At 47.4% G+C, this 20,781-nt stretch overlaps 1 protein-coding gene and 1 non-coding gene across 3 annotated transcripts in view; one reads left to right on the top strand and one right to left on the bottom strand.

The window, feature by feature from the left end:
* Positions 1-697: 697 nt before the first annotated feature.
* LOC120102675 (small nucleolar RNA SNORA17) lies at positions 698-824 on the bottom strand. The gene has a single exon (XR_015687369.1). It is a non-coding gene; the product is annotated as a small nucleolar RNA SNORA17 (small nucleolar RNA).
* A 2,564-nt stretch (positions 825-3,388) lies between these two features.
* The window catches only part of Nod1 (nucleotide-binding oligomerization domain containing 1), a 49,668-nt gene continuing 32,275 nt past the window's right edge, over positions 3,389-20,781 (top strand). Inside the window, exon 1 of one of the 2 annotated variants that reach the window (XR_015685764.1) lies at positions 3,389-3,761. The gene's annotated coding sequence lies outside the window, so the exon portion shown is untranslated. 2 annotated transcript variants of the gene reach the window in all.

Genomic DNA, 20,781 nt, shown 5'->3' with positions numbered 1-20,781 from the left:
AGGGTGGTTGCGGACAACAACGAAGCTCTTCTAAGTACTGCAGCTGGCTAGGGGAGGGGACAACTCTCCTAGTCTCACACACCCCCAGGGACAGCTCTCCCATTATGCTCAAGCGAGTGGTGGGGCCAGATCTGTCTGGCCTTTGATGGTAACAGACCCTGCAGCTGCAAAGCCATGGACCAGACATGACCTCCAGTGGCAGCACAGGCCAGGACCACACCATGGTCCCAGGTCCCGGCTACTCACGTCAGGCTCTTTCTCACTACCCTCGAGTCTCCAGTTCTGCCTCTCTTCATTGTGCTCACATCCTTCTGCTTCCCTTTCTCCTCCATTTCTCCACCACTTGCTTGCTCTTCTGGTGGTGCCCAGGGTCTCTCAGTGTCTGGGGTTGTCTCAGGAGTGGTCTCAGAAGTGCTATGTCCTGCTTGTGTATTGTCATTTCTGGCATGGTTTCCCCAATCCCCCACCCCCACCCCCAGGCCTGCTTGGTGCCAGACTGGTGATTGTCTTGAGCTTGCTCCTTGCCTAGGCTGGCCCACATGGCTCCACATGGGGGTTGTCTAGTTGGGGCTCACTTCCACCTAGGGCCCACAGTTCCAGGGTCCCATGCAGAGTCCATCTAGTCTTTGGCTCACTCCTCAACCTGGGAGCTCACCTGGGCCTTTGCAGCACCAGAGTGGTGGTCTTCTCAGGCTCTCGTGTTAGGCTAGTAATCTTTCAGTTCATAGATCAGAACACTGAGCATAGACATAGTCTCTCTTCTCTGCCACCCACTGACATTTATGTCACACAGCAGACACACCAGCAGTGCCTCTAGGGGCAGGGGAGCTGCCAATTTTTAGAATCTAGGAATTGGCAGAGTTCAGACTTGACTCCAAAAGTATGACCCATTGAAAGGAAAACCAGTAAACTGGACTGCATAAAGTGAAAGGGCAGGCACAGGGCTTAGGCATATAGCTCAGTTGCTAACAGTCCTTGCCTGGCATGCCCTGGACTTGGTCCATGGTGTCTGTCCATGGTGGCATTTGTTTTCAATCCCAGCTCTTGGAAGGAGATGCTCAAAGTCATTATGATGGTTTGTATATGCTTGGCTCAGAGAGTGGCACTATTAGAGGTATGGCCTTCTTGGAGTAGGTGTGTCACTGTGGGCATGGGCTTAAGACCCCCATCCTAGCTGTCTGGGAGTCAGTATTCTGCTAACAGCCTTAAGATGAAGATATAGATCTCTCAGCTCCTCCTGCACCAGGCCTGCCTGAATGCTGCCATGCTCCCACCTTGGTGATAATGGACTGAACCTCTGAACCTATAAACCAGCCCCAATTAAATGTTGTCTTTATAAGAGTTACCTTGGTCATGGTGTCTGCTAAGACGATCATTTTTGGCAATAGTTTTAGGACAGCTGAAACCCTGTCACAGAGACAGAGAGAGAGAGAGAGAGAGAAGAAGAAGAAGAAGAAGAAGAAGAAGAAGAAGAAGAAGAAGAAGAAGAAGAAGAAGAAGAAGAAGAAGAAGAAGAAGAAGAAGAAGAAGAAGAGGAAGAAGAAGAGGAAGAAGAAGAAGGAGGAGGAAAAGAAAAGGAAGAAAGAATTGGGAAAAATATTTACAAGCCACACATAGACACTCTCAACACACAACATTTAGGAAATGAACAAGAGACACAGAGACGTGTTTTCCTCAAGAGAAGACACAGGTGGCATGTAGGCACATGCACGAAGTCCAGCATCATCAGCAAGCTAAAACCACAACGATGTCTCACCAGGACCATACAACTACCCAAATGGCCAATATGAAATGGGACAGCACCAGACGCTGGAGATCCGCTAGGAAGCAGTCACTTGGCTGGTCAGTAATGGAAATGTTAAATGTTCTGGCTATTTCAGAAGACAGCTCAGCAGGCTTTTGAGAAATTGATGACAAAGGTGAAAATAGCCCCCAAAAGGTAAAGAGTGTTTTTAAAGTGCTATAGGAACTCATGCCTCAGAAGACTGCCCAATGACAATAATAAAAGGGAAGTCACCATGGATACAAGCAATGGTCTAGGTGAGTCCTCTTAGGATTATACAAAATGAAAACAAAACAATCGCAAAATAATAGAGCTGGCGAGGCTGCTCAGTGGGTAGAGGTACCTGCTACCAAGTCGGAGTTCAGTTGGCCCCAAATCTGCATGGTAGAAGGAGAAAAACAAGTCCTGCCATTGTTCTGTGACCTCCACATGTGCATCATGACATGTATGTACTCATACACTTACACACACACACACATGCACACACACATATATGCACGCATACACACACACGCACACGCACACACACACATGCACGCATACACGCGCGGGTGCATGTGCAAACACACACACAAATGTAACACAGGCTTTCAAAACGTTATCTCTAAGTGCAGCCTGATTCCATCTGTTTAAAAGTCTTGATAACTTCCTAGAAATGGGAACAAGTTTATGGTTTCCAGAGGCTGAGTACGGTGTAGGATGCTGTAAAAGGATGCTCGTGGTGGACCTGTTCTGTATCTTGACTCGGTTAATAGTCTGTTTTCTGCTTTCCGTAGTTTTTGTGCCGTAGCTCTACAACACTGGGCCAAATTGAATGACAAAAATGTGAATCTGCATTATTTCTTCCAGTTCTTTATTAATTTACAGTTATCACAATATTAAAAAAAAAGTCCCGGGGTTGGGGATTTAGCTCAGTGGTAGAGCGCTTGCCTAGGAAGCACAAGGCCCTGGGTTCGGTCCCCAGCTCCGAAAAAAAGAACCAAAAAAAAAAGTCCCAAATAACAAGTAAGGGAACAGCTGTCTCAAAAAATGTAGATGATAGTGTTAGCAAAAAGAAGACTAAGAATGAGCAGTGGGCAGGCGGTGCACAGTGCGATTGGCCCTGGATCCGTCTCCAGCATTGCAAACAGATCAGACTTAGAAGAAAAACTTTCCTTTCAGTCACTTAGCCACAGCACTGCAGCACACTGCAGCACACTGCAGGGGGGGGGGGGGTTCTCCTTTCTCGCAAGAACACCATTACACACCGCCCCAAGGTGCTTGCAAACTTTCGGTTTTGCTTTTCTCAGAGGGTCAACTTCATGCGAGTTTTCATAGCCATGACTGTATGTGGCCACAAATCTGAAAGCACTTTTGTTTAATTGGCAATAATGTTTAAAAATATTTATTCAGAAGGTTTATTCGCATGTAATTCCTTACAGTAAATAAAGAGGCTCTAGAATATTCGTGGTCAAGAGAAGACTTAACCACAGACCGGGAGAAAGCCTCTGTCTCTGAAGTAGATCAAACTGAAATTTGTTTAGTGTATAACAAGCCTTTCTGCCCGGGTCCTGGCATTGGTTGTGGTTACAGGCGCTGGGTGGCACTCTCAGGGGGGCGGGCCTTGGCTCTCGGCGCCGGAGCAGAGCTGGCCTGACGAGTTCCCAGGGTGTCACCCCTGGGCTAACTCCGAGGCCTGCCCACTCCCCCTGCGCAGTGGCCGCTCGTCCTGGTGCAGTGTGCGGAGGCTCCCGCCAGGGAAATGGGACAGGGGGCAGCGCTTATGGCCGGTCCCCGCCTCCTCCGCCCTCTCCGCCCTGTTCCCTCCCCTGAGCCCACCCGAGCCTGGGCGCGGCCGGTCCTAGTCCCCGCCAGTTCCTGATCCCAAACCGCGAGCGGCAGTGCTGCTGTGCCGCCAGATCTGCGACCCTAGTCCAGGATCCCTGTGCTGAGAGCCGCCGTACTCCAGGGCCACCTGAGCCAAAGTCCTGCCAACTTGGTAAGTCATGGGGTTTGGCGCGGTCAGCTCTGTAACCAGCTGAGGAAATGTAAGGCTATCTGTGGAAGAGCTATGGCTGAAACCCGATGGGGAGAGACCCCGTGCCCCATCCCTCACCCAAGTTTCAGAATCAGCCCTAGTTCAGACAGCAATGGAATCTAAGGCCCGCGTTTTCAGACCGCCTGCCTGCAACTTAGAATAAAGTGTGGACTTAGCAAATCCAGACGCCCAGACTATTCGACAGAGTTCTGTCGGAAACTCTATAAACTATTGCTTCAGAGCTCCCTGGGTGATTCCGATGTGCACGTAGGATTAGGAGCCAGAGACCGATGGGTAGCCTCCAAAAGAAAGTGCCTGCTGACCTGGACCTTCCTGAGTGCAGCCTGCAAACAAGCTGTCTCTTCCAGGAACCTCCAGTGGTCCTGGGGACAAGGGAGGACTTCCCTTGAGTTTCGTGGGATACAAAAGAAGGAAGCAAGACAATGCTTGTTTGGCAGAGTTGCCCGAATTTCAAACTGAAAAGGTCCTAGAGTATGCAGTGTTTTCATAGGTTGTAAAAAGCACAAAAATGGATAGATAGATTGCCGAGGACCTTTGGTTGTGGATCGCCTGAGTTACTGGTATTCGAAATTGCCTCGGGAAGCCAGAGAACCCTTGACAACCGCCCTCCATCCTTTACGGGTGAAGCCAAAGGTATAGAATGGAGTCTGATTGCCTACTCAAAAGCAGCCTTTCTGCTTTAGAGGTTGAGAATACCTGGAGCGTCACTTCCAGGATGTCTGTCGGAGAGGAGAGGTTTCAATGTTGTATCTGGGAGCAGAGACCAGTGTGGCAGTTGTGATCCTGGAGCCACTGACAAACAGACATGCATCCTCATGTAATGCTGGCCAGAGAAGAGGCAGACTTAAAACCCAGGGCAGGGGTAGAAGAGGGAGGGCCCTTGCAAAGGCCACAAGAGTTTTGTTTTCGTAGAACGTAGACCCAGTAAACCTGGTTCCAATCTTTGAATCTGTCGCTTGAGTGATGTGATTGGCTGCATGTTAAAAATGACCCGTGTGAGCCTCTCTTTTCTTACTGGTAAAGCCTAGACAAAGAGAAGCTTAACATAGGCTAAGGTAAAGTCCATCTCACACACTATGGTCCACAGCAGGGGCTCTGTTACTGGAAGACAATTATCTATTTGGTCTAGCCCCTATGACGGAGTGTGTTTGTCCAGAAACTGTCTTCCTTAAAGCCTCACTCTCCTGCTATTCTATACCAAATATATTTTTAAGACAGCTGGGCTGTCAGCGAGAGTCAAGGTTGATGCAGCACACATGGCTTTCTTGCTGGCAGTCGCCTGAGAGATTGCACCCAGCGTCCCTGTTCTGCTCTTGACTCTTGTCCAGGGGCCTCTTTCATCAAAGACAGTCAGGAATCTGTAGAAGAGAATTCCAAATCCTACCCTTACTGATACCTACCTCCCAGCTGAAACTGTTTCCCAGCTGCCCGTTCTGTTGGGAGGACTGTCACTACCAGAGCAACGGCTGTAGCATTGTTTAGATAAGATGTTCAAAAATGTAAACTGTAAAGCCACAGAGGCATGGAGATCAAGTGTCCATAAGAGTATTTGTGGTCATTGATATTTGCTTCAACAAAAATAAGAAGGGTTCGCTGCTGAAACGAAAGGCATTTGATTCCTAGGATTGGAATGACAGTTTCTTCTACCCCTCTCCTTTGGAAGGTTTTAGGCAAGATGAAGTTAGGAAACCAAATACGTACTTGTTCTGAACTGCTGCCACAGTGAGCTATAGGTGTTTTGCAAATTTCCAGTGTCTTGTTGTCTTTGAGGTTCTGCAGAAAGCTAGTTGCATGCCCTGTGGCAGTCTGCTCTTAGCCACCTACAGGTTGTGACTGTCTCTGTGGAGGCTCAGAGAGGGCAGGCGTTTCATCTAAACTTGGCTCTGTTATAAGACGAATAGTTGCTGTCTTTTCAATTAACACATGGATTCAGCCAGTGCTGGAATACTGGCTAGCACGAGACTTCCTGGCTTGGATGCTTCCTTAAACTAGGATTTCATCTAGAATTGGCAGGCACCAAACTGTGGGCAGAGTCAGCCACAGCAGACTTGCCACCACCCTCCCTATTTGTCCTACTGCCAACCAATGGGGTGTGGGCTGCAAACGGATGGGGCGCTGTCCCGGCCTTTGATGGAACAGAGCCCCTAAAAGAGATTCACTTCTTTATAGCCAACAGGGGAGCGAAGTACTATCTTTCCTTAAAACCAACAGGCTACTGGTCAAACTCACTTTAGAGTTTGTTTTGCTGTCAAGGGATTTCCCTCTAAACAACAGAGAGCTGTATTTTAAAGGAGTAAGGACATGGCTGAGGACAAATGCACAGGGAATAATCCAGTGAGCGCCTGATTAGCGCCAGGTCTTGGTACCTTACTTCTACATGATGGAGACTGAGTTGGACACTGAACCTAAGACTTTATAGATACAAGGCAAGGGCTCTGCCATCACCCTCTTCTTACGTCTAAAACTTTGAATCAGAGTCTCACTAAATTACGCAGGTTTGGGGTCCTAGCACTTTCACCTCCTGAGTAGCTGGAATATATCTATACTATGTCTATCCCTATATGGTTATGTCTGTATGTCTATGTCTAGCTATTTATATATAGAGATTACTCTCTCTATAGAGATCTGTATCTCTATATAGATATGTAGATATAGTAGACATATCAACATATATTTCTGTATGTTGCTATGTAGTTTAGAATGGAGATGTCCCTTGCGGTTCTGTTGTATTGTCACCACCACAGAGATTAGGGTTGGAAGAAGTAAGGGTGGTAGTTAGTGACTCGGTGGATGCTTTAGCAGCCGTGTGCTGCTAGCTAAGACAGTCACGCATTACTGAAGAAACCTCTTTGGTAGACAGTTGTGAGAAGGTGGCATTTTACTTGGGAGACTATGGGTGTCATTCCAATTCCCAGAAGATTAAAAATGGCAGTCGCCAAGAACTTCTGTGCTGTGCTTCACCTTAATACAATCTTAACTTTTCTCAGTGACCCATGGAGCAAACTCTCTGGAAGGAACTAGATAGGAAGCTAGGCTTGCCCTTGCGGATAGGTAGTCTCTGTATACTACGGGACAACAGATCCTTCCTTGAGAGGATATTCCTGGCTCTGTTTAACAATGCGGTTTTAAATTTTATTTTAGTGTTATTGTATTTCTGAGGCAGGGTCTTACTAGTAGCCATGACTGGCCTGGAACTCTCTCTGTAGACCAGACTGACCTCTAACTCATACTGATCCTCTTGGTTCTGCCTCCAGCATGCTGGGTTTGAAAGCAGACATCATCGTGCCTGCTACAATGGAGATTTTAAAACCATGCAGTCAGGCTTGCTCTCTGAGGCTTCAAGTGCCGGCTCCTGATCTCTGTAAAGCAGAAGGATGTGGAAGAGGCCTCAGGCTTCACACTCAGAGTGGGGGTCACACCACTGTTTTCTCCCTTAACTAAAGGTGGTGTCTCTCCTCCATTCATAAAATAGGACATCCTTTCCAAACGGGTTGTTTTGAGCCAGTGATGAGCTAATCTGTGAAGCACTCTCCCCCTTGCCTAGCTTCCAGTAAGTAGTGATTACTGTGGTGACAGTAATAACCATGGGTGCTGTGGCTCCAGGGCTAGTTTTGCCATCTCCTCGTGTGTGTGACCTTGGACTGGCATCTGTAAAATAGGGGTCAAAGCTCATCATGATGCTAGGGTTGGTGAGACGGAGTGATGAAGATGTGGCAGACTGCAGATAGTAAAGATGAACTCCCCCACAGATTTGCTGTGTGCCACACTGGGCTGAAGAATTCACGATGAGCTGTCTATCGGTTTGTTGCATCCAACACTGTACACACTTAGTCTTCTCAACACCCAGTAACCCTTAGTTGCGCCTCCCATCTTCCAGGCGGGACAGCTGAAGTCCCATGAGGTTAATGAACTAACCCCAAGTCCACAGTGTTTGACTCAGGATTTGAAGCCAGCCCAGCAAGCCTGGTTTCTTAATCTCCGCTGGATGTTCAGCGGAGCCCCGCCCTCTGCTGGCCCGACCCACCTCTCCAGCCTCCTACCTGTAATTAAGGGCAGGTGTGCGCACGTTTCCTTCAGAGTGGTGTTCCTGCCTGTTTAAGGAGTGAAGTGGGGGCTTCCTCTTGTGCCCCTCAGATGACTTAAACCCCAACCATTGCTTGGATGTAACTGAAAGGAAAAATGAAGTGAAACAAAAATATAGAAAACTCAAAAGCCTTGTTACCATTATAGACCTAATTTTATTAGGGCGGATTATAATGTTTGCTTTGTAATAATGTCCCCTGGATGCAGTAAAGTATGCCTTTATGGTGGGCAGGTGTGTGCGTGGGTGAGGAGCACAGAACCCTACCTGGGTGAGACAGCGGCAGAGTTTAAGTCGTTCTAAGTACACCCCAGTTTTTGAATTTTTTACTCATCTCTCCCTCTCCTGCATCCCAATGGTTTGTTTCTCTTCTTGAGATCTCACAGCCTTCCTAGAGGTCTGTGTGGGGTAGGGTGGGGGTGGGAGGCAGGAGAGTAAATGTCAAGAATAAGTGGTAGGTGCTTTAGCATATCTTAGAATGAAGTGGGTATTTCTAGGGCTGTGAAACACTTGGTTGGCTCCTCAGTCTGGTTGGAAGACTGACGTAGAACTGTACCTCCTGGTTCCTCCTTGCTCCGTGGAGTTTCAGTTCTTCAACATGTTAATTCACCTATCACTGGGAGCAAGGATGTATTAATACTTGGGAACTGGAGGGAGTGGTGGTGGTAATAACACAGTGATAGAATGTGTGTCCGGCATTCACAAGGTGCTGGGTTCAAGCCCCAGCATTACAAAACTCAAACTGAAAGCATAAGTCCCAGACGTTGTTTTGACTGAGTCTGTAGTGCATGCTTGCAAGGCCAGCAGTCTGGGGCTAGGCCTGGAAGAGAGCGGTGTGGAGAGAAGTCTGGGCTAAACAAAGTGTGTGGACTAATGGCATGTACAAGCTAGGATGGTCACCTGTATGGAAAACTATCTTAGGTTGTGTGTTCTAAACAACAGCTATTTATTTCTTTTAGCCCTGGAGGCAAGGAGTATGAGATTAGGTCTCTAGTGTGGTCAGGAACAATGGAAGTTCTCTAACTTGCTTACAGGTGGGCACCTGTGTCCTAGTGGGACAGAGAGAACAAGATAGCATTCTCTGTCACTTCTTATAAGTCCCCATGGTATCATTTAAACCTAAACATTACTCAGGGTCCTCCCCAAAGCTATCATGCTGAGGTTAGACTCATAAATGGAAACATGGACACTCAGTCGTTAGATAGGCAGGATGTGAACGCACAAGAAAATACATAATTATAAAATGTGCTGCTGAAAGGGGAAATGACACCTCTTCCTGAGAAAGAACATTCCTAGAGCTAGAGGCCTGGAGGTTTCTCTCTAGGGAGTCCTTCAACAAAGGGTTAGGGATGTACACAGGAGGGGAAGAGCATTTGGGAACTGGGGAACAGCAAGCCTGAAGCTCAATGTGGGAAGGAGCTACGTGGTGAGGATGAGTAGTTAGTGTGGGTATGAGTAGTGAGTGGTGGCCCTCGTGGTGAGGCCTGAGGCAGAAGAGAATGAGAGGAGCTAGAGAATGAGCTACCTCAGGCTGAGCAGGCTCCTGGGCTGAGAAAGGTCAGAGACTTTTATTCTAACATGCAGTAGAGGACTACTGAAGAGTCCTCCTGTAACTGTTCCATATTGTCAGTCTGCAAGCAAAAGACTACGGGAAAGTCTCAGCAGGAAGAGAACAGGAAGGCCTCGTGTGAGAAGGCCAACACTTACTTCTAAAGCAGACCTGCTCTCTGGATAACCAGTCCACTCCCTTGAAACCCCCATTGCGACAGTCAGTTTTCATTGCTGTGACGAAATACCAGAGATAATCAACTTAAAAGGAAAAAGGGGTTGGCTTGGTTCATGGCTTCAGAGGTTTCAGCCATGACTGCTTGGTCCTGTTGTCTTTGTGCCTGTGATGAGGCAAAATATCATGACAAGGTGCTGGAGTCACGGTGGCTGGCATAAAAGAGAGAAGGGTCGACTGAGGTCCTACTAGTTCTCTCGGTGATCTGATACTGTGGCATAACACCCTTCCACCTACTAAAGGTCCTACTAGTTCTCTCAGTGACCTGATACTGTGGCATAACACCCTTCCACCTACTAAAGGTTCCACCATTTCTCAGTAACACACAGGTTGGTGACTATCAACTTCAATATGTGGGCTTCTTGGGGACATTTAGTTGTGGTCCATTGTGAGGATGGGATCCACATGACCCAGTCTCTTTCAAAGGTCCCACCTCCACATGCCACTAACGATGAGCTTGAAGATCAGTTTCCAACACAAACCTTTTGGGAGTCAAATGGTTAAAGGATATCAACTATTGCACACTGAAGTTAGAAACCTTGTGCTGTTCCACTCCGGTACTGAAGAAAAGCAGGAAGGGGTGGGGGGTGGGAGGAGCAGGCCTGGGTTAAAGCGGGGAACAGTCTTGAAAGGGGTTGAGGGAGCAAACCTCTGTTAGAGAGTGACAGAGCTCTGAATGTAGGCAGAGTTTTCAACTTGGGGATAACGAATCTTAAACTCAGAACGCAGTGAAAAGTGGGCCGAGAGCTAAGGGTGCCCCGCCTGGAGTCTCTGCTCTGGAGTTTCTGACACAGATAAGTGTGTGTGGACTCTTCTAGGCACTTGAACATCCTTCATCCGGAGCGCCAGATTCTAGTCCATCTTAGCTCCTGGAAGCAAGGACAAAAGATTTTCCAAAGTGAAATGAGGTTGGGACGAGGCGGGGTTAGAGGTTGCAGGCACAAAATGCTAGGTCCCCATGGCTCTAGGACAATATTTCAAGCATCAGTTCTGCCGTCTCTGGCTGAAAGAAGTGCTTTCCCCACCTCTATTATCTTTGAAAATCCAAATTCATCTACTAGGGAATTTGCATGTGGTTGGGAGGCACCTGGTTGGTTTTGTTTTGCCTTTTTGTTTTTAGTGATGGGGTTTGAACCCAGGATCTCCTAGGTGTAAAGTATGAGCTGCACTCCTGAGCCACAGACCCAGAATCCAGGGTTTGCAAAGAAAAAAAAATTGTTTTGGTTTGACACTTTTAGGTCACAAAGATATGCTCTACTGAAGGGGAGAGCCCCACCTTGGCCTGCTGTCCTACAGCTAGGTGGCTGCACCATCCTGCCCTTCTCCGTTGCATGCACTGTGGCTGGTTAAACTGGTCTCCCTGTGATAGGAGCTCACTCATCAAGGCCTGCAGGCTGTGCAGGCTCTGAAGAGGACAGTTTGGGATGGCGGTTCTGTCATCTCAATGTCTCATTGACCCCCAGGGTCCATGCACACTGGTCCTCTCCATTTGGAAGCCATGACAGTTTTGTGGCCCTGATTCTGCTGACTGTGCACCTATGTTCAGGTGGGGCAAGACAGATTTCATGGCGCCCTTGGCCAGCAGTCAGCAGTGTGTTTATTTGTTCGCAGCCAAGCTCCACCTTAGGCTTCTGAGGTGAGTAATACATGCTGTTCTTAAGAAATGCCTTTCTTCTGAGAAGCCTCAGACACTTTCTGGGCACAGATCTGCCCTGTGCATAGCATCTCTCTCCCCCCCCTCTCCAAATTAAAATTTAAATTACGAGTATTTATTTATTTGAGAGGGGGAATTTGTGGAGGTCAGAAGGTTAGGGTCTAAGAATTGTTGAAGGAAGACCCCACCCCAGCCTCAAACAGTATGCAAAGGCAAGAGCATTTATTCTGCAGAAATTACCAGCACATAGGGGTCAACCATTCATCAAAATGGCGGTGACTTGAGTAGGCCCCTTTTATGCAGGTCTAGGGGAATTTTCCAGAAGGGTTAGGTAAGCTTTAATATGATTAGTAGGTCCAAAGCAGTGACATTAGTACAGTTTGATTGGCTGCTCTGTTGGTTGGTGAGGCCTTGATGAGTTTCAGAGACCTTTGTCATCTCCTCCAGCCAGCTGTCCCAGGAGCTCACTCCACACTTACCTCCCTAAGTCAGGGCCTTCATTGACTAAAGGGTCATTGTCTATGGATCCTTCTGAGGAGCCTAGTATGCTTCCCTGCGAATTGAAATTTTTATCCCCAAGGTTTTTGGACCTTTCAAGAGGATAATTAGTGGGAATCAACTCTCTCCTTCTCCTGTGTATGACCCAGGGATTGAACTCAGGCCATCAGCTTGGCAGCAAGCTCCTTTTCTGAACGAGTCATGGGAACATGGGAAACACTTCTTTGTCCCCTTTGAGGAATTCTAGGGATGGCTAAAGCCGTTCATTGTATTGCTCTTCTCTATGGCTCTTCTTATTAGGATGTTTTATTCGCTGGCCCCTCAGCGCTGAGCTTCAGGCAGGATCTTTTTCAAAGCCTGGATTTAAACAGAAACAGTATCTTATCAGTTGAGCATCAGTCTTAATAAGGGGCAGGGCATGGTCACTGTCTTAGTTGGGCTTTCATTGCTGTGAAGAGATACCATGACCAGGCAACTCTTATAAAGGACATTTAATTGGGGCTGGCTTGCAGGTTCAGAGGTTCAGTACATTATCATCAAGGCAGGAGCATGACAGCATCCAGGCAGATGCAGGAGGAGCTGAGGGTTCTACATCTTATTCTGAAGACAACTAGGAGAAGACTGGCATTCTCAGGCAGCTAGGAAGAAGTTCTCAAGGCCCGCCCTCACAGGGACGCACTTCCTCCGAGTGCCACTCCCTGGGCCAAGCATATTCAAACCGCCACTAAGCGGCAAGTGAATCGGTTTCTAGTCATTGCACTTATGATGCTTTGGAAAGTGAGATCTGGCCTCTAGTTATGTTTTCCCTCTTCCTTCCTACCTTCTGTCTTACTTTCTCTCATTTCTAGCTCAGGCTGGCAATCTTCCTGCCTCAAAAGTGCTAGGTTTACAGGTCTGTGCCGCCATCCCTGACTCTCCAGTTATCTTTTTAAAGGTGGAAGATGTATGAGGGACCTAGAGCAGCAGGAAGTGCCTAGATGCAAACTTCCAATGTCTACTGATAAACTTAATAGGTGCTGCTTCTGAAGTGGTTCTGAGAACTATGCAGACACACGGATGTCCCTCATGGCCAGTATCTCTTGATCGGTGAGAGGATAAGTAAATTATAAAAGAAAGGAAAGTACCACCTACTACCTCCCCCCGAAGCAGTAAGGATAAAATATCAATTCCAAGTGGGGAGAAATGGGTCTAGAGGAGGAACAGATTGAGAAAGGATCTGGACCTTCTCTCGTTCAGTCCCTTTGGAAAGATGGGGGTTAAAGGGACTACTCTAACTGCAGGAGCCCTAGGTTCCAGTTTTAGTGGGCCTATAAAAGTCTTTATCCAGCCAAGGGTCTCACTTTCCATGATCAAATGGGTGTGTGGGATGGTACTCTCTACTCTAGAAGGCCAGGATCCCAGCAGAGCGGTTGGCTCTTGGACCCTCTTCGTGGGGTTTTAGGGACAGGGGAAGGAGACTTGGCTCTGAAGATGTGGGGGCTTTCCAGAAGCTGAGCAGTTGTGGAAGGATGTGCGTCAGCACTGAATTCTAAGGAATGCTTATCTCAGATGTGTCTGCATTCCTCTATTCGTGGGCAGGATGGCAGTGCCCGTGTGCCTGGGGTTCAAGTTATGTGGAGAAAGAGAAAGAGAAAGAAAAGGAGCAAGATGCCTTGGGTGGGGGATAACTTTTCTCTCTCTGCTTTGAAATTAGGAGGGATTGAACACTTTTAGATACTCAAAAGTGAACAAGGACTAATGGAGCTTGAAAGCATTCTGTAATGACGGCAGCTTCATCTACCTACCGAGAGCGCTCCAGATGGCTTGTCAGTCACTTCCTGAGGCGGCAGAAACAATATCCAAGTGGGCTGTTTTTCCAGGTTAAGTTCATTAAGAGAGCGGCAACCAAATAGGAAACAGAGAGAAGATGGATTTTGGTGGGGCATGCGGCAGAGATGGCGGGACCCACTAGAGTGGCTGGGCGTGTATGCTCTACGTGGTTGTATGAGCCCGGCAAAAGAGCAGGCTTGGCATTGGTATCTATTAGCCAGATCCTAGGATGAGTCAGCCCACCCAGTCACTGCCTGGCAGCCTGGGGAGTGGAGAGCCACGGAGGCTCAACTTCTCATCACTTTAATTCTGAAAATCCATCCAAGTTACTTATGTGTGAATACAGTGCAATAATCTTCATCACCGAAAACTCCTCAGCAAGGAGGCTGTGGGTCAAGTTCCCAGAATGACTCTTGCATAAGACAGAAGCCATTCCATAAAGGAGAATGGAGATTTGACCCTCAGCCTTCATGGATGTCTGATACAAGTTAAGGCCAGGGTTTTGGTCACACTGCTGTCTGAACCTGATATGTTCTGAATGACATGTTTGATAATTTTAAGTCTGAGATTACTTAAAGAAGGCAAGAATGGTGGTTTTAACTTATTTCAACTCAATAAATAAATAAATTCCACTCATATTTCTAGTGCCCAAGATTATGTGGACACTATTTTTGCAAGCCCATGTTGTGCACAGCAAAATTTGACCTTGCAGAGGATATTATCTGCTGCTTCCATTGTGTGTGTGTATGTGTGGTGTGGTGTGTGTGTGTGTGTGTGTGTGTGTGTGTGTGTGTCTGTGTGTGTTCTGTGTGTGTGGGTATGTGTGTGTGGTGTGTGTGTGTGTATCTGTCTCTGTGTGTGTGTTTGTGTGTGTGTTTGTGTGTGTATCTGTCTCTGTGTGTGTGTTTGTGTGTGTGTTTGTGTGTGTGTGTCTGTGTGTGTGTGTGTTTGTGTGTGTGTTTGTGTGTATCTGTCTGTGTGTGTGTGTGGTGTGTGTGTCTGTGTGTGTGTGTTTGTGTGTGTGTCTGTCTGTGTGTGTGTTTGTGTGTGTGTGTTTGTGTGTATCTGTCTGTGTGTGTGTGTGGTGTGTGTGTCTGTGTGTGTGTGTTTGTGTGTGTGTTTGTGTGTATCTGTCTGTGTGTGTGTGGTGTGTGTGTGTGTTTGTGTGTGTATGTGTATCTGTCTGTGTGTGTGTGTGTGTGTGTCTGTGTGTGTTTTACTACAGAGCCCAGGTTATTGTAGAATTCATGATCCTCCTACCTCAGCCTCCCAAGTGCTAGGATTTCAAGCACCCTGCTCTAAGATGCGCCTTTATCAAAAAAGCGAGCAAGACTGAAATGTTTCGTTGGTAGCTGCTAGAACGGAAGCAGATAATGGGTGGTAATAAGAGAGAGGCCACAGCATCATCCATCTACTTCAGAGAAATCAAACTAAAGCATTTCTGGGATAGGGTTTAGGGGCCAGGGGCATGTCTCAGTGGTAAAGTGTGATTTGCATGCACAAGGGTCTTGGTTTAATCCCAGCATTGAAAACAAAACAAAAACAAGAGACGCAGATAGGGCACCAATAACAGATCACAGTAAGAGCTCCACCATCGTCTAACTTGGAGTTTATCAGGCTAACTTACACAACACGGGTGAGAGTTTACTTATAGGAGCACGGGGGACTCAAGGCAGCCATATCACAGAGTCTCATCCTTCCCTGCATCGTGGCTTTCCCATAGCTGCATCGATGGAGTCTCTTCTGAGTTCAGTTCATCTTCCACACTCTACACGATAGCACTTCTGAACACCAGACAACCACGCGCAGCTTGGGCAGAACTACTCATGTCTGGGAGGGAGAGAAGCATGGCTGGACTCTTGGGTGAGGGGATAATGACGGTTCTCCTAGTTTCTTCTGTGAGGTCGATAAACCCACACTTTTGGTCATTTACAGTAAGCCCAGGCTAAAGCTTGCTTTCAGGTCACCGCAGTTACCCAAATGGAGACAGTACAGACAGTGTTCTACAACATTCTTGAAAAGAAGGGGACGCTGAGGGTGGGGGTGGGGAGAAGGTGGATGCTGGGGAGAAAGATCACTCTGTAAAGTGCCGTGCAACTGAAAAGGCCAGGAACCGTGTTATTAAAGAGCTAGGCATGCTGGTGTGCACTGGTCATCCCCATGCTGGGAGAAGAGACAAGCAGATCCCTCGAGCTCATTGGTCAGCCATCTTGGTCTGATCAGCGAGCCCAGCCTAATGAGAAACGCCCTCAGAAAAGGAAAGGAACCCAAGATGCACAACCCAACAGCTTGATCCCTGTGGTGCGTGCTTATCCATACAAACACGCCCAACCCCCAGCCCCACACACAAGAAGGAAGTAAGAGCTTTTGCCAAGAAAGCTATTTCTATGGGGAGCTCTTCCCTCCTTTTAGGTTCAGTTTAGCCCCTGCTCAACTGAAGATAAAGTAAATCTGTCCCACCCAGAAACATATCTACCCTGTTTACTGACATATGTCCCCAATCCAGACAGAGCTCTCACTATTCCCAGGAGCACAGGTGTACATGCCACCAGAGTCGGAGGCTTTAATGGACTGTGCTTCCTTGAACAGACGCTGTTTCCTTAGGCAGACGCTGTTTCCCTAGGAGGACACTATTCCTTATGTGGCTCTTTCTAGGAGACAGAACGGCTAAGATGACATCAAGGCTCCTGAGTGCATTCTTAAATTGGCTTCCTTCCCGTAGAAATCGTGGTCTTGTGTGGGTACGAGCTTCCCCAGCAGGTATATTAGATACCTGCATGCTGCTTTGACAACCTGTCTGAATCCAGCTTCCTCACGGGACCACTGCTTTTCTTGTCTACAATTATTATATCCATTAAGTGATTAGGAAGGGTTTGCCACATTAGTGGGTAATTAGGAAATTGAACAAGTCAAATCAAATAGTCGAAGCTCTTTTCTTGATAGCATGCCAAGGTCCTTAGCAAGTTGGCAAGGTGCTCTACTCAGGCTGGAGAGATGGCTCAGCATTTGCTGCCTTCCAGCCCACACAGGGACGCTCACAACCCCCTATTCCAGAGGATCTGATGCTCTCCTGGCCTCCTCTAGCATTAGGCATATGCATGGTGCATGCACAAACATAAAATAAAGGGACTCACACATACACATAAAAAATAAATGAAAAACAAGTTTTAAGTTGGGCAGCGGTGGTGCACGCCTTTAATTCTAGCGCAAGGGAGGCATCTCTGTGCGTTCAAGGCCAGCCTGGTCTACAGCAACTTCCATGGTACCCAGGGCTAAACAGAGAAACTCTGTTTCAACAACAACAAACACTGCATACATACATACATACATACATACATACATACATACATACATACATACATACACACACACACATTGTACACACACACACACACACACACACACACACACATTCCACTCACTATAGGGATTTGTGAGCCTAGAATGGGGGGTAGCTGATGTGTGGAGGGAACAGTCACCTGTTTGCAGGGAGGCTAGTCATTGTTCTAGAAATGAAAGGCTGGAATAGTGACAGCCATGTAACCACCTTTACCACTGTAAGCCAACAAAACACTTCTACTCTTAGTTCCTAGGTCACAACAAGGGGCTGAGAGAGTGAACCAGGCCCCAGTGGGGACAGCAGAGCTGCTGAGTGGACTGAGAGCTGCAGACTTCTACCTGTGCCGGTCTTCAGGGAAGGAGAGGGCAGGGCTGTATAAACTGCTGCATGAACAGTAAAGTCATTGCTTCTCAAACCAGGCCTTTCTGTGTCTACAAAAGTATTGTCCCTTTTCTGGGACAGCCACAGGCTTCTTGTGAGCTCTCATTCCAGGAAAGGAGCTTGAGGAGGAGGAACCAGGACTGGGGAAGAAGTAGAGTGGGCGGCCAGACTCTTAACACTAGACTTGCTTTTGCTTACGTTAGTGTTTATGGCCAACTTCTATACAGAAATACTTGCAAGATGGCCTGGCCACTGAACAACAGCTTGGGGTGTAACTCTAATTAGCATCTGCTCTGTTGTTGCAGAATAGTTTTCTGGGAAAGGCTCATATCAATCTGGAATCTTCTCTGCTGGTATTGCAACAGCAACTTGGAGAAAGCTGGGTTGTTTATTTGGAGATATATATATGCTTTTTTTTTTTCAAAAGAATGAATGAAGGCTCCCAACAACAGGGCATGTGAGGAAAGGGCAGGATCATAAGGCCAAAGTGGCTGATGGGAAATGCTTTTTTGAGCGTTCTCTTCTTGATTCAATCCCCATCGTGGGGATGGGATCTGAATTTTAGCTGTCCTTTCAAGAAGTCTACACTTATGGTCACTTTCTAGATAGAGTAGCCTCTGTGGGGTGATACCACCAAGTAGTTTTGTACAGATCAAAGCTTCTGCCACCTGGAGATGGGGGGTTTGCTTTGCTAGTATCTTCCTGCTGCAGGGGACTGAGTGGATGGCCTCTGGTCATGGACACTTAAGACAATGGTGACAGGTCAGGGTGTGTATGTGGAACGTTTGGCAGTTACTCATGTGCTCCATGTTCCCCTGGGTCTCTCAAGTTCAGATTCCCTCAGAGAGAGTGGCGGTTTACATTCATCTTCCTGTAACCTCCCAATACAGAGGCACTCATGGGTCCTGCACCATTGTGATTCTCTTAGTTTGGGTTTTATTGCTGTGAAGAGACACCATGACCAAGGCAACTCTTACAAAGGCAAATTGATTTGGGCTGGCTTACAGTTTCAGAGATTAAGTCCATTATCATCATGGCAGGAAGCATGGCAGCATGCAGGCAGACATGGTGCTGGAGGAGCTAAGAATTCTACATCTTGATCTGAGGGCAGCTAGGAAGGAACTCTCTCTGTAAACAGTTAGAAAGAGAATTTCTCCCACACTGGTGGAGTCTCAGCATAGGAGGAGATCTCCAAAGCCTACCCCCACCATGACATACTTCCTCCAACAAGGCCACACCTCTTAATAGTGCCACTCCCTGGGTCAAGCATATTCAAGCCACCACAGTGACAAGTCCAAGGATGCTCTTAGGAAAGTGGCAGACTTGCTGGAACCTCCCCCCTTAAGAAAAGTAATGGGTGACATCACAGTGTTTCATACATGTGGGTCATTAAACCTCCCTGTGTCCCCTTTCCCCTCTCTGTTCCCTACCTAATAATCTTCTTCCTCTCAATGCAGAGGGAGAGAGAGAGAGAGAGAGAGAGAGAGAGAGAGAGAGAGAGAGAGAGAGAGAGAGAGAGAGAGAGAAGAAAATAGAGTATTTGTCTCTCTGAGTCTGGCTTATTTCACTTAATGTAGTAACTTCCAAATGCAGGTAGTAATGCATTTCTATGCATTTTCTTGGCAAATGCATTTCTATTCACACTTACTGCACTTGTAACACCTCATTTTGAATCTGTCTGAACGGTCAGGTTACAAATACTGAGAATAGAGATCCGCTTAGCTTCACTGTGCCCCTAACAGTGACACAGTTCCTAACAGTGACTGTCACTTGAAGTTGGCATAAGGATGAGGATAATAAGAAAGGTGAACTGAATAGGTAATTACTGGGGACCTGTCATCCTGGAGGGGACCTGCTCTGTGTCATCCTGGAGGGGACCTGCTCCGTGACAGCCTTGTTTAGGCACTTCCAGCAATTAGCTCACATTTTCCAGCAACACCCTAAGACAGGAAATATAACTTTGGGGAAATCAAGGCCCCAAACAACTAACTTGCCCAAAACCAGTTGTTCTCACAGTGAGGGATCCTTCTACAACGGCTTAGGAACAGCTGTCACCTCTGTGTGCCTTGTCCCCTTCAGCCTGAAGAACTCTGGCCAGCAGCCCATTCAGCTGATCTGTTTGCAGAGGTGTGAACATGGGTGGGCAGGCTGAGACTGAGGGAGGGGGTAGGGCCTGTGGAAGTCGTGCATTTGACCCCAGGTTGTCCTGTCTCTCACAGCACTGTAAAGTAGTTGGTGAAACTGGGGTCCCAGGAAAGGGTTGACTGTGTGAGCTCTTATCATCAGTGCCCAGCTGGGCCTCCATACAGCATATCTAAGGAGGCAGGCAGTGAGCAAGGTAGTAACACCAGTAGACTCTCCTGCCTCCCTCCACACTGGCCACCCCTGGCAGCCATTGCTGCTCACGGTGAGCGCAAAGCCCTGTCAGGGATGACACTGAGATCTACTCTTCTAGCAGCTGTTTGGGTAACAGGGTCAGGCAGAGAAAGATGCTCCACTTGGCACAGTCTTGGAGACTTGTGGAGATTGCTCGGGCACAGAGCTCTGGAGCTGCCGTCCTGGCCCTCCAGTTCTTCTGCTCTTCGTAAAGGGAAAGCCATGCCAGGCAAAACCCTCCGCTGCTGCTGGAAAGCCAGACTGTTTACAAAGTGGTTTCTGCAGCTCAAAAGAGGGTCCTGGCAGTCACAAAGAAGTATGAGGTAACTGTGAGGGCAAAGGAGACAGTGTGGTTCCAGTCAGGCAGTCCTACAGATGCTGAAGGTGGAGGATGGAGGGAATACTCCAATATGTCGTCTTAGGAGCGGACAAAGGGCTTGTTTTTATTCCCCGTTAGGTCTTTTGTTGTTGTTCATCTCTGTTCACAAGCCTGTTGGCTTGCTTTCTCTTCTTCTTTCTTTCCTTCCTTCCTTCTTTCTTTCTTTTCTCCCTCCCTCCTTCCCCCTCTCTCTTCCTTCCTTCCTTCCTTCCTTTCCTGTCCTCTTTCGTTGTTTCTTTCTTTGTTTCTTTCTTTGTTTCTTCCTTCCTTCTTTCTTCCTTCCTTTCCCATCCTTTTCTTTGTTTTTTGTTTCTCTTTCTTTCTTTCTTTCTTTCTTTCTTTCTTTCTTTCTTTTTTCTTTCTTCCTTTCCAGTGACCAGGTATTATGTTTATGCTTAGTGGATAAGTTGTAAAGCCATAGAAAGGATGGGCCCACGAGATAGTCAAGTGAGCAAAGGCCTTGCTGCCAAGCCTGATCATCTGAGTTCAATCTCTAGGACCCACGTGACAGGAGAGAAACACCTTCTGCAAGTTTTCCTCTGGAGAAAGCAGGATGTCAGTCCTCTCCCATAGCTTGCTTTCCAAATTAGTATTATATCTCTCTGACTATCTAGGACAGTGGTTCCCAAACTTCCTAGTGCTGTGATGCATAATACGAT

The sequence above is a fragment of the Rattus norvegicus genome, chromosome 4 (genome assembly GCF_021556685.1).
Source record: "Rattus norvegicus strain SHRSP/BbbUtx chromosome 4, alternate assembly SHRSP_T2T, whole genome shotgun sequence".
NCBI lineage: Eukaryota > Metazoa > Chordata > Mammalia > Rodentia > Muridae > Rattus > Rattus norvegicus.
Note: the sequence above shows the minus strand (reverse complement) of the source record. Positions and strands in the feature narration are given on the sequence as shown.